Below are 13,655 nucleotides of genomic sequence, written 5' to 3'. Positions count from 1 at the left end.
GGTCCGTTTATTTTTTATTTTTTATTTTTATTGTACTTTAAGTTCTGAGATACATGTGCAGAACGTGCAGGTTTGTTACATAGGTATACATGTGCCATGGTGGTTTGCCGCACCCATAAACCCATAATCTGCATTAGGTATTTCTCCCAGTGCTACCCCTCCCCTTACCCCCACCTCCTGACAGGCCCCAGTGTGTGATGTTCCGCTCCCTGTGTCCATGTGTTCTCGTTATTCAACTCCCACTTATGAGTGAGAACATGTGGTATTTGGTTTTCTGTTCCTGTGTTAGTGTGCTGAGAATGATGGTTTCTAGTTTCATCCATGTCCCTGCAAAGGACACGAATTCATTCTTTTTTATGGCTGCATAGTATTCCATGGTGTATGTGTGCCACATTTTCTTTATCCAGTCTATCATTGATGGGCATTTGGCTTGGTTCCAAGTCTTTGCTGTTATAAATAGTGCTGCAATAAACATACATGTGCATGTGTCTTTATAGTAGAATGATTTATAATCCTTTGGGTGTATACCCAGTAATGGAATTGCTGGGTCAAATGGTATTTCTTATTCCAGATCCTTGAGGAGTTGCCAAACTGTCTTCCACAATGGTTGAACTAATTTACATTCCCACCAACAGTATAAAAGTGTTCCTATTTCTCCACATCCTTGCCAGCAACTGTTGTTTCCTGACTTTTTAATGATTGCCATTCCAACTGACATGAGATGATATCTTGTTGTGTTTTTTTATTTGCATTTCTCTAAAGAGCAGTAATGATGAGCTTTTCTTCATATGTTTGTTGGCCGCATAAATGTCTTCTTATGAGAGGTGTTTGTTCATATTCTTTGCTGGCTTTTTTATTTTTATTTTTTCTTGCAAATTTGTTTAAGTTCCGTGTAGATTTTGGTTATTAATCCTTTGTCAGATGGATAGATTGCAAAATTTTTCTCCCATTCTATAGGTTGCCTGTTCACTCTAATGGTAGTTTCTTTTGCCATGCAGAAGTTCTTTAGTTTAATTAGATCCCATTTGTCAATTTTTGCTTTTGTTGCAATTGCTTTTGCTATTTTAGTCATGAAGTCTTTGCCAATACCTATGTCCTCAATGGTTTTGACTAGGTTTTCTTCTAGGGTTTTTATGGTTTTAGGTATTACATTTAAGTATTTTATGTTTGTTTGTTTTCTTTTTGAGACAGAGTCTCACTCTGTCACCCAACCTGGAGTGCAGTGGTGCAATTTGGCTCCCTGCAACCTCCACCTCTTGGGTTCAAGCTATTCTCCTGCTCCAGCCTCCCAAGTAGCTGGGACTACAGGTGTGCACCTCCTTGCCTGGCTAATTTTTGTATTTTTAGAAAAGATGGGATTTCACCATGTTGGGCAGGCTGGTCTTGAACTCCTGACCTCAGGTGATCCACCCACCTCGGCCTCCCAGAGTGCTGGGATTACAGGCATGAACCACCATGCCTGGCCATGTTTAAGTCTTTGATCCGTTTTGAGTTAATTTTTGTATAAGGTATAAGGAAGGGGTCCAGTTTCAGTTTTCCGCATATAACTATCCACTTTTCCCAACACCATTTATTAACTAGAGAAGCCTTTCTCCATTGCTTGTTTTTGTCAGGTTTGTCAAAGATCAGATGGTTGTAGATGTGTGGTGTTATTTCTAAGGCCTCTGTTCTGTTTCGTTGGTCTATGTATCTGTTTTGGTACCAGTACCATGCTGTTTGGTTACTGTAGCTTTGTAGTATGCTTCGAAGTCAGATAGTGTGATGCCTCCAGCTTTGTTCTTTTTGCTTAGAATTGTCTTGGCTATATGGGCTCTTTTTTGGTTCCACATGAAATTTAAAGTAGTTTTTCTAATTTGGTGAAGAAAGTCAATGGTAGATTGATGGGAATAGCATTGAATCTATAAATTACTTTGGGCAGTATGGCCATTTTTACGATATTGATTCTTTCTATCCATCAGCAAGGAATGTTTTTCCATCTGTTTGTGTCCTCTCTCATTTCCTTGAGCAATGGTTTACGGTTCTCCTTGAAGAGGTCCTTCACATCCATTGTAAGTTGTATTCCTAGGCATTTTATTCTTTGTAGCAATTGTGAATGGGAGTTCACTCATGATTTGGCGCTTGTCTATTACTGGTTTGTATGAATGCTTGCAATTTTTCCACATTGATTTTGTATTCTGAGTCTTTGCTGAAGTTGCTTATCAGCTTAACGAGGTTTCGAGCTGAGACAATGGGGTTTTCCAAATATACAATCACGTCAATTGCAGACAGAGACAACTTGACTTCCTCTCTTCCTATTTGAATGTGCCTTGTTTCTTTCTCTTGCCTGATTGCCCTGGCCAGAACTTCCAATACTATGTTGAATAAGAGTGGTGAGAGAGGGCATCCTTGTCTTGTGCCGATTTTCAAAGGGAATGCTTCCAGCTTTTGCCCATTCTGTGTGATAGTGGCTGTGGGTTTGTCATAAATAGCTCTTTTTTTTTTTTTTTGGAGACGGAGTCTCGCTCTGTTGCCCAGGCTGGAGTGCAGTGGCCGGATCTCAGCTCACTGCAAGCTCCGCCTCCCGGTTCTACGCCATTCTCCTGCCTCAGCCTCCCGAGTAGCTGGGACTACAGGCGCCCGCCACCTCGCCCGGCTAGTTTTTTGTATTTTTTAGTAGAGACGGGGTTTCACTGTGTTAGCCAGGATGGTCTTGATCTCCTGACCTCGTGATCCGCCCGTCTTGGCCTCCCAAAGTGCTGGGATTACAGGAATAGCTCTTATTATACCTAGTTTATTGAGAGATTTAGCATGAGGGGTGTTGAATTTTGTCAAAGGCCTTTTCGGCATCTATTGAGATAATCATGTGGTTTTTGTCATTGGTTACTTTTATTTGATGGATTACGTTCATTGATTTGAATATGTTGAACCAGCCTTGCATCCCAGGGATGAAGCCAGCTTGATCGTGGTGGATAAGGTTTTTGGTGTGCTGCTGGATTCGGTTTGCCAGTATTTTATTGAGGATTTTCGCACCGATGTTCATCAGGGATACTGGTCTGAAATTTTCTTTTTTTGTTGTGTCTCTGCCAGGTTTTGGTATCAGGATGATGCTGCCATCATAAAATGAGTTAGGGAGGATTCCCTCTTTTTCTATTGATTGGAATAGTTTCAGAAGGAATGATACCAACTTCTCTTTGTACCTCTAGTAGAATTCAGCTGTGAATCCGTCTGATCCTGGGCTTTTTTTGGTTGGTAGGCTATTAATTACTGCCTCAATTTCAGAACTTGTTATTGGTCTGGTGAGGGATTTAACTTCTTCCTAGTTTAGTCTTGGGAGGGTGTGTCCAGGAATTTGTCAATTTCTTCTAGATTTTCTAGTTTATTTGCATAGAGGTATTTATAGTATTCTCTGATGGTAAGTTGGTATTTCTGTGGGATCAGTGGTGATATCCCCTTTATCACTTTTATTTTGTCTATTTGATTCTTCTCTCCTTTCTTCTTATTAATCTGGCTAGTGGTCTATGTATTTTGTTAATCTTTTCAAAAAACCAGCTCCTGGATTCATTGATTGTTTGAAGGATTTTTTGTGTCTCTGTCTCCTTCAGTTCTGCTCTGATCTTAATCTTAGTTATTTCTTGTCTTTTGCTAGCTTTTGAATTTGTTTGCTCTTGCTTCTCTAGTTCTTTTAATTGTGACGTTAAGGTGTCGATTTTAGATCTTTCCTGCTTTCTCTTGTGGGCATTTAGTGTTATAAGTTTCTCTCTAAACACTGCTTTAGCTGTGTCCCAGAGATTCTGGTATGTTGTGTCTGTTCTCATTGGTTTCAAATAACTTATTTATTTCTGCCTTATTTCGTTATTTACCCAGTACTCATTCAGGAGCAGGTTGTTCAGTTTCCATGTAGTTAAGCAGTTTCGAGTGAGTTTCTTAATCCTGAGTTCTAATTTGACTGCACTGTGGTCTGAGAGAGTGTTTGTTATGATCTCCGTTATTTTGTATTTTCTGAGGAGTGTTTTACTTCCCATTATGTGGTCAATTTTAGAATAAGTGTTACGGAGTGTTGAGAAGAATGTATATTCTGTTGATTTGGGGTGAAGAGTTCTGTAGATGTCTATTAGGTCTGCTTGGTTCAGAGCTGAGCCGAAGTCCTGAATATCCCTGTTAATTTTCTGTCTCATTGATCTGTCTAATATTGACAGTGGGGTGTTAAAGTATCCCAGTATTATTGTGTGGGCGTCTAAGTCTCTTCGTAGGTCTCTAAGAACTTGCTTTATGAATCTGGATGCTCCTGTATTGGGTGCATATATATTTAAGATAGTTAGCTCTTCTTGTTGCATTGATCCCTTTACCATTACATAATGCCCTTCTTTGTCTCTTTTGATCTTTGTTGATTTAAAAACTGTTTTATCAGAGACTAGTATTGCAACCCCTGCTTTTTTTGCTTTCCATTTTCTTGGTGAATATTTCCCCATTCCTTTATTTTGAGCCTATATGCATCTTTGCACGTGAGTTGGGTCTCCTGAATACAGCACACTGATGGGTCTTGACTCCAATTTGTCTGTCTGTGTCTTTTTATTGAGACATTTAGCCCATTTATATTTAAGGTTAATATGGTTATGTGTGAAGTTGATCCTGTCATTATGATGCTAGCAGATTATTTCGCACATTAGTTGATGCAGTTTCTTCATGGTGTCCATGGTCTTTATATTTAGGTATGGTTTTCCAGTGGCTGGTACTGGTTTTCTTTTCCATAATTTGTGCTTCCTTCAGGAGCTTTTGTAAGGCAGGCCTGATGGTGACAAAATCCCTTAGCATTTGCTTGTCTGTAAAGGATTTTATTTCTCCTTTCTTTATGAAGCTCCTTTCTTTATTTCTCCTTTCTTTATGAAGTTTGGCTGGATATGAAATTCTGAGTCGAAAATTCTTTTCTTTAAGAATGTTGAATGTTGCTCCCCACTCTCATTTGGCTTGTAGGATTTCTGCAGAGAGATCTGCTGTTAGCCTGATGGGCTTCTGTTTGTAGGTAACCTGATCTTTCTCTCTGGCTGCCCTGAACATATCTTTCTTCATTTCAGCCTTGGTGAATCTGAGATTATGTATCTTGGGGTTGCTCTTATTGAGGTGTATCTTAGTGGTGTTCTCTGTATTTCCCGAATTTGAATGTTGACCTGCCTTGATAGGTTGGGGAAGTTCTCCTGGATAATATCCTGAAGTGTGTTTTCCAACTTGATTCCATTCTCCTTGTCACTTTCAGGTACACCAATCAAATGTAGGTTTGGTCTTTTCATATAATGCCATATGTCTTGGAAGCTTTGTTCATTCCTTTTCAGTCTTTTTTCTTTAATCTTGTCTTCACACATTATTTCATTAAATTGATCTTCAATCTCTGATATCCTTTCTTCTACTTGATCAATTCAGTGATACTTGTATATGCTTCACAAAGTTCTCCTGCTATGTTTTTTAGTTCCATCAGGTCATTTATGTTCTTCTCTAAACTGACTATTTTAGTTAGCAGTTCCTGTTACCTTTTATCAAGGTTCTTAGCTTCTTTGAATTGGGTTAGAACATGCTCCTTTAGCTCAGAAGAGTTTGTTATTATCCACCTTCTGAAGCCTATTTCTGTAAATTCATCAAACTAATTCTCCATCCAGTTTTGTTCCCTTGCTGGTGAAGAGTTGTGATCCTTTGGAGGAAAAGAGGCATTCTGGTTTTGGGAATTTTCAGCCTTTTGGCGCTGGTTTTTCCTCATCTTTGTTGATTTATCTACCTTTGATCTTTGATGCTGATGACCTTTGGATGTGGTTTTTGCATGGCTTCCCTTTTGCTGATGTTGATGTTATTGCTTTCTGTTTGTCAGTTTTCCTTCTAATAGTCATGCCCCTCTTCTGCAGGTCTGGGGAGTTTGCTGGAGGTCCACTCCAGACACTGTTTGCCTGGGTATCACCAGTGGAGGCTGCAGAACAGCAAAGATTGCTGCCTGCTCCTTCCTCTGAAAGCTTTGTCCCAATGGGGCACCCACCAGATGCCAGCCAGAGCTCTCCAGTATGAGGTGTCTCCCTGTCAGGAGGCATGGGGGTCAGTGACCCACTTGAGGAGGAAGTCTGTCTCTTAGCAGAGCTGGAGTGCTGTGCACGGAGATCTGCTGGTCTCTTCAGAGCTGGCAGGCAGGAACATTTAAGTCTGCTGAAGCTGCACCCACAACTGCCCCTTCCCCCAGGTACTCTGTCCCAGGAAGATGGGACTTTTATCTGTGAGCCCCTGACTGGGGCTGCTGCCTTTCTTTTAGAGATGCCCTGCACAGAGAGGAGGAATCTAGAGAGGCAGTCTGGCTACAGTGGCTTTGCTGCACTGTGGTAGGTTCCATCCAGTTTGAACATCCCAGTGGCTTTGTTTACACTGTGAGGGGAAAAACTGCCTACTCAAGCCTCAATGGCAGACGCCCCTCCTTGCACCAAACTCTAGTGTCCCAGGTTGACTTCAGACTGCTGTGCTGGCAGCGAGAATTTCAAGCCAGTGGATCTTAGCTTGCTGGGCGCCATGGGGGCAGGATCTGCTGAGCAAGACTACCTGACTCCCCGACTTCAGCCCCCTTTCCAAAGGAGTGAACGGTTCTGTCTTGCTGCGTTGCTGGTGTTCCAGGTGCCACTGGGGTACAAAAAAGCAAAAAAAACAAAACAAAAAAACAACAAAAACAAAAAAACACCTCCTGCAGCTAGCTCGGTGTCTGCCCCAAATGGCCTCCTAGTTTTGTGCTTGAAACCCAGGTCCCTGGTGGTGTAGGCACCAGAGGGAATCTCCTGGTCTGTGGGTTGCAAATACCATGGGAAAAGCATAGAATCTGGGCTGGATAGCACTGTCCCTCATGGCACAGTCTCTCACAGCTTCCCTTGGCTAGGGGAAGGAGTTCCCAGACCCCTTGCACTTCTCGGGTGAGGCAATGCCCCACCCTGCTTCTGCTCGCCCTCCATGGGCTGAACCCACTGTCTGGCCAGTCCCATGAGACGAGCTGTGTAATTCAGTTGGAAATGCAGAAATCGCCCACTTCCTGCACTGGTCTCACTGGGAGCTGCAGACTGGATATGCTCCTATTCAATCATCTTGCCAGATCTCCCCCCGTCAATAGTATTTTAAATTAAGAATGAGATATATATAGGCCGGGCGCGGTGGCTCAAGCCTGTAATCCCAGCACTTTGGGAGGCCGAGGTGGGCGGATCACAAGGTCAGGAGATCGAGACCACAGTGAAACCCCGTCTCTACTAAAAATACAAAAAAAAAAAAATTAGCCGGGCACGGTGGCGGGCGCCTGTAGTCCCAGCTACTCAGGAGGCTGAGGCAGGAGAATGTCGGGAACCCGGGAGGCAGAGCTTGCAGTGAGCCGAGATCGCGCCACTGCACTCCAGCCTGGGCAACAGCGTGAGACTCCGTCTCAAAAAAAAAAAAAAAAAAAAAAAGATATATATATAAATATATATATATATTATATATATTTAAAAGATACATATAAATATATATCTTTTAAATTAAAAATGAGAGAGATATATTATATATATATAAAATAATGGCAAAAGTTACTAGTTTATATTTACCCAGCTTTATTCTTCTTTATGCTCTTCTTTTCTTGTACAACTCTGAGTTCTGGTATCATTTTCTTTCAGATTAAAGAATTTCTTTTATCATTTGTAATGAATATCTGCCGGAAATGAATGCTCTGTTTCAATCTGAAAACATCTTCATTTTAATGTAATATTTTTACTGGATATAGAATTTGAGGTTTACTATCATTTTTCTTTGGCATCTTATCAATGTTATTCCATTGTCATTTTCTTTCCATTGTTTCTGGTGATAAGTCACTCTTTCATTATATTATTGTTTCTCTAGGTAGCATATATAATTTTTTCCTGGTTTCTTTTAAGATTCATTTTTGCAATCTTCAGTTTTCAGGAGTTTAACTACAATATGTCTGGGTTTGGTTTGCTTTGTGTTTATTCTGCTTAGGGTTCATGGAACCTCTTGGATGTTGAATTATTTTTTATTAGTTTTGGAAAGATCTCAGACATTATGTTTCCAAATATTTTTCTGTTTAATCTCTATCTTCCCTCCTCTGGGACGGTAATTACTATAGTAATCTTAGATCATTTAATATTGTACCGTAAATCTTGAACACTCTTCCTCTTCCCCTCCTCCTTCTGTTTCTTTCTTCCCATCTTTGTTCTCCTTCTACTCCTCATTTTTATACTTCTCTCTCTTTCTCACTTTCTTTCTCCTCCCCTCCCCCTTATTCTCTCCTCCCCTCTGCTTTCTTTTCTCCTTCTTTTCCTTCTCTTTTCTCCTCTTTCTTCTTATCTTTTTCTTTGTGTTTCAATTGGTATACTTTCTAATGACTTGGTTTCAATTTCACTAATTTTTTCCTCTGGTGAATCCAGTTTGCTGTTAGCCAATTGAATCCTTCATTTTTTATATATTGTTTTCACATCTAACATTTCAATTTAAATCTTTTTCATAGTTTCCATGCATATGCTCAAATATAAATTTCCATGCATCTGCTCAAATTCCCCAGCTGTTCATACTTGTGGTACACCTTTCCTATTAGATCTTTTATAGTTTATATTATAATTATTTTAAAGTCTGATTTGTAACATCTAGGCCATATTTCAGCCTGTCTTTATTTTGCTGTTTCTTTTCTTCACCATGGGTCATGTGTTAATTGGTTATTTTTGTGCTTTATAATGTTTTTATTTTATAGCAAACATTTTGCATATCATAACAGTGAAGTGCAAAGTAAATTATATCTTTCCCTAGAAATTATCGTCATACCCCTTCATGTATAAATGGATAGATTTAGGATCTGTGTAAATCTCATCTGTAGCCAAGTTGATCTGGGCTTGACTGCAGCTTTAGTTGAATAGAACTTACTACTCCCTTCAGATATTTTGAACACAGTATCAGAAATTTCCTTTCTGCAGGGCTGAATACTGGTAAGATTCCTCTTCGTGCTTTACGTACCAATCTGCTGCCAGACGTCCAGTCTGCACCTACAGAGATATCTTTTTGCTCAGAGTACATCAGGGAGACTTCTCTTAGCTCTTCTGCCTTGCCCCTAGCCTTTGAGTTCCTGAGTACTTAATGACAGAGAATTGTAAAAACAAAACAAAACAAAGCTTGACATGCGTCTGTAAACTTGCCCTGTGGCCGAGGTTCCTTGGGATTCTAACATGCCTTGCTAGCTCACATACACTTGTTGTAAGTTTCTTAAAATTTTAACTGATTTCTCCTTATCTGCATAAATGATGGACTTATTTATTGCCTGCCAATCAGGGTTGAGAACAGCTATAGTTCTCTTATAAAATACTAATCACTTTCTGGAATTTAGTTCTCTTTGTATCCTCAGATCAGCAGTAGGTTCAGAATACCGTGATTTTATAATTGATATGGCTTGGTTTTGGGTGTTAGGGTAAAAGCAATCATCTCTTGCAGCTTTCTATGTCCTAACCGAAAATAAAACTCCCCTATTTAGGTGCTTCTTAAAACAATAAATTTGAGTAATATTTTAAGATTCAAGCCTCACATTTACTAACATAGGGCTTCTTTTTATCCTTCTACATTTTAAGTGGAGTTATTTTGGAGTTGTTCATGCATAATCAATTCAAACAGATATGTAATTTTATAAAACTTAACCTGATCAACTTGATACTGTTTTGCTGTTGTAGTTAATGCTGAAAAAGGAAAGAGGGTAATATATAGTTTATATAGTCATATACCAAATCTTTACTAAAAATAGAATAAAGGCAGTTTTATTTTGCCTTTCTAGGATAAAAAATTTCTGACTAAAAGGTATGTTAATTTCACTTTAGTAAAAATTAAGAAGATAAAGAACAAAGTTTGTTATGATGGTGTGGGGATATTTTGTAAGTCCTTGTACTTATTTGTCATTTTATGATAGAATTGAAATTATTGTTTTGAATTCTAATATATGGAATTTATGAATTGATCAAGGTTGCCTTTACCATAGCTAAAGATAAATTTGATCTAAAATGGTAGAGATCCTTTGTGTAGCAAGTTAAGTTTTTATTGCAGAGGTAAAGGGGTGAGAATTTCAGAAACTAAGGCATGAACGCTTTAATATCTGACCATAGGTTCTATTTATAGAAGGTAACAAGGCCAGAACATCATCATTAAAATGTTATTAAAAGTATATCTAAATATAATACATTATCTTCTAGTTATGAGATCCCATTGGCACGAAGGAGATGAACACATATGAATGAAATTGAAGCCCATTTAAATTATTTGCCTTATACCTGAAACTTATTTAGAGTTTGTTTCATTTGGTTGTGGTAGAGACTGTGTTATTGTGCCCACTTATTTGTTGTTTACTTTGTAAGAGGATTGTCTATTCCTACCCATTGTTATAAGAGCCACAGTGTCTTTCTGGTGAGGCTGGGCATTATATATTCCAACCCCACTGAGTCAGGCTTCCTCAATGACTTAAACTAATGGAATGTGAGTAGAAGTAACTGTATGTGGTGTCTGAGTAGGTCCTTCAGGAGCCATTATATGATTTAACCATTGTTCCTTCGCGTTGGCCAAGATTAGAGTAATTGCTATTATGTGAATTTGCTTACTGAATTTTTATTTAGCAATGTAACACCTGAAATTTTATTTAAATACAATTTGAATATTTGGAAACTATGGTTGACACTATTTAAAACATAATTTTAATATATGTGTGGAAACTGATAGAGAAACTTACAATTGTTTGGCAGAATAAGGCTATTGTATTATTTAGAGCAACTTTTAGGATGTTTTCACAAAGAGACTCCAAGATATGGTGGTCTGAATATGAAAGTAGTCTTTGATTCCTCATGAAACCATCTGCTTGGTCTAGCGGGGTGAGGAAGCTCTGCTCCCTGGGACCCTTAAGGGACCTGGCTTCCACTGACATTTTCTTCTACCCATTAGGCCACTGACCAACTCTGCATGATCAAAGTGGGACATTGATTTTTCTTTATTTATAGCTCATGGTGAAGGAAAAGGGAGAATGTATTTTATTTTAAATAAACAACTTGGAAGTTATGCAGAAATTATTTCTACTCATATTTCTTTGCAAAGGAAGCCGAAAATGCAGTTTCCAGCAGGTTGCCCGTGACTCCAGCCAAAACTAAAGGGAGAAACTCTCTAACCATGAGGAAGAAGAAATTTGAGAAAGGACATGATTAGTAATCTTCACCTCACTATTGAAACTGGCAATTCAGATTATTTAGTCTCCATGTAGACTATACTTCCCAGAATTCTTGAGCATTCTAGAAGCCATTTCAATCAGGCCTCTGAGAGAGACAAATGTTTCTTCTTCATCTTTGCCTTTTTGAGAACAGAAAATTTAGATCTCCTCTTAGCTATCTCCTTTGGTATCCTGAGACACTAAGTCATGAAGTTCTTTACAATGCCTGGTATATAGAAGACATATGATTTTAAAAAAATAGTAAGTTAATACATAACATATTTATTAGACTTTTAGGACACTGGCTATTAGAATATATTCAATAAGTGGTTTTTGAATACAGAATGAATGGGTAAGTGAATTCTCAATTATTAAATATAAACAGGCTTTCTATTGAAAATGGTGAACTGCACACACAGGTTTATTTCTTTTGCATCCAGAGATGGAATGAAAATGACAGTAACAGAGTAAAGACCCGGTATGAGCCTAGAAAAAAACATAGCTGGGGGCAAACTTAACCAAACAACATATTTCAAAAATTTTTTTTGGTTGTGAAATATAGAATATAGAATATCAGAATAACCATAGACTTGAGTACTCTGAGAGAAAGATGTAGCCTACAAAGAATTCAGGTCTTAAAGACTACAGAAATGATGAAAGATTGGAATAAGAAAGGGGTGAAAAATGGAGGATCTAATTTAAAATTTGTCAAATAGGTAGATATAGGTCAAATATCTACCCAAACTCCTTTCTTTCCTACCCCAAAGAGAAAAATGAATCAGTTTTTTTCCAACTGTACCATCCACTCCCTCAAATCTCAGAACTAACAGTTTCTAAGATTGCTTTTCTCTTACTTTTTTATGAGGGACTTTGGCAGAAAAAAATCTTTGGAAAGCTAGAAATGATTGGAGAAGAGGATTGTTTTTTTCTCCATTAGGTAAGGATTTAAGTTGGATAAAGTACCTCCTACTATTTGTTTTGGTTATTTGAAAACTGTCCTTAACTTTCTCCCTGTTCTGACAAGTAGTTAGTTTCACATGTCCATATATTTCTCCTTGGATCTATTAAAGAGGCCTTAAGAAAATAGATTGAGATTTCTAGAAGATTTTAATATTCTAACTCTTGGTATTCCCCTAATTGATCTCACACCCTATTTGCTAGCTCTTGAACTCAGTATAGGCTATTGGTCAAATAAATAAAATGGATTTAACCTTATATAAAATTTTTCTTTTCTAGTGCTAATTTAGATACTTTTTCCTATTTTACATTACAAAAATCCTTTAAAGTGAAAGCAGTTGTTACATTTATATAAAAAGATCAAGTAAGTAACATTTTGTGTGAGAATGAACACCAGTCACTCTTAACTATTTGCTGATTCAGGGTAACAGCTGTCCAGACAAGCATCTTCAATTGTCATAGAAATGCTTGTAATTTTTTGGGCCTGTGTCATTGTTTCATCTCTTGAAACATGTAGAAGTGGCTGACATAATAGGGAATGGCCGATGTCCCATGCTCAGCTAACTTTGTGAATCCACCAATCTGCCAGTTGCATGATTCATACCCCCTTCTGCACACCTGTTTTCTCTGAGCATGCCCCAGACTGTGCTTTTCTGTGGTGCTGGCTTGTGCCAACCTTCATGAGCCAAACAATTTTCTGATTTAAGATCTCATATAGTCATCCCCACATATGCCCTTGGGCTTAAATTAATTTATGTGGTTGATCTCATTTCTGAAACTAAGAAACAAAAAGCAAGAAAAATTAAAGTTTATAGTAAAGGTAATTACTTCCTTATTGCTCCCATAGACTTGGCATTTTTCTACTGGTTCTCATAGTTATCAACATGCAAAACATATTGGCTTTGGAACATAGGGCGATATTTAAGAACAAGAAATCCAGGTGTCAGATTGTATGACCTTGGGTACATAAAGTTCTTTAAACACCAAGCATTAGCTACCTTATTTGTGACATTTAGATAGCACAGTCATACTGTGTAAGGTAGTTGCAAAGAGAGAAGGAATAATGGAATCAGAGTGCCTAGTGTTTGGCTTGACTCAGAGTGAGCAGTCAGGGCACGCTAGATATTATCAGTATAGGTCTTGTGCTTAAGAGAACGTCTAAAAATGTATGTTTGTGAGATAAGAACGAATGCTGCCCAGAAGAATCCTGTTTAACCTTATTTGTGGGACTTCTTTAATAAGATATTAACTGAAATGCTTAATATACTTCTTTGTAGAAACCAATACTAAATTTATTTCACAAGCAATTGAGATTCCACTATGCGTAGAGAGCTGACAAAGTAGATACAAATGAAGCTTTTGCTTTCCAGGAGTTCACAATCTATTAGAAAAGACTGATGGATAAAGAAATTATAAAGGATTAAATAAACTCAAATAAATTAAATTACAAAGCAAAATTTATGTTGGTGCTGAATTTACATATTGCACAATTACTGTATCACTA

This window comes from Macaca fascicularis, chromosome 12 (genome assembly GCF_037993035.2).
Source record: "Macaca fascicularis isolate 582-1 chromosome 12, T2T-MFA8v1.1".
Taxonomy (NCBI): Eukaryota; Metazoa; Chordata; class Mammalia; order Primates; family Cercopithecidae; genus Macaca; species Macaca fascicularis.
This window is presented reverse-complemented; position numbering follows the sequence as displayed.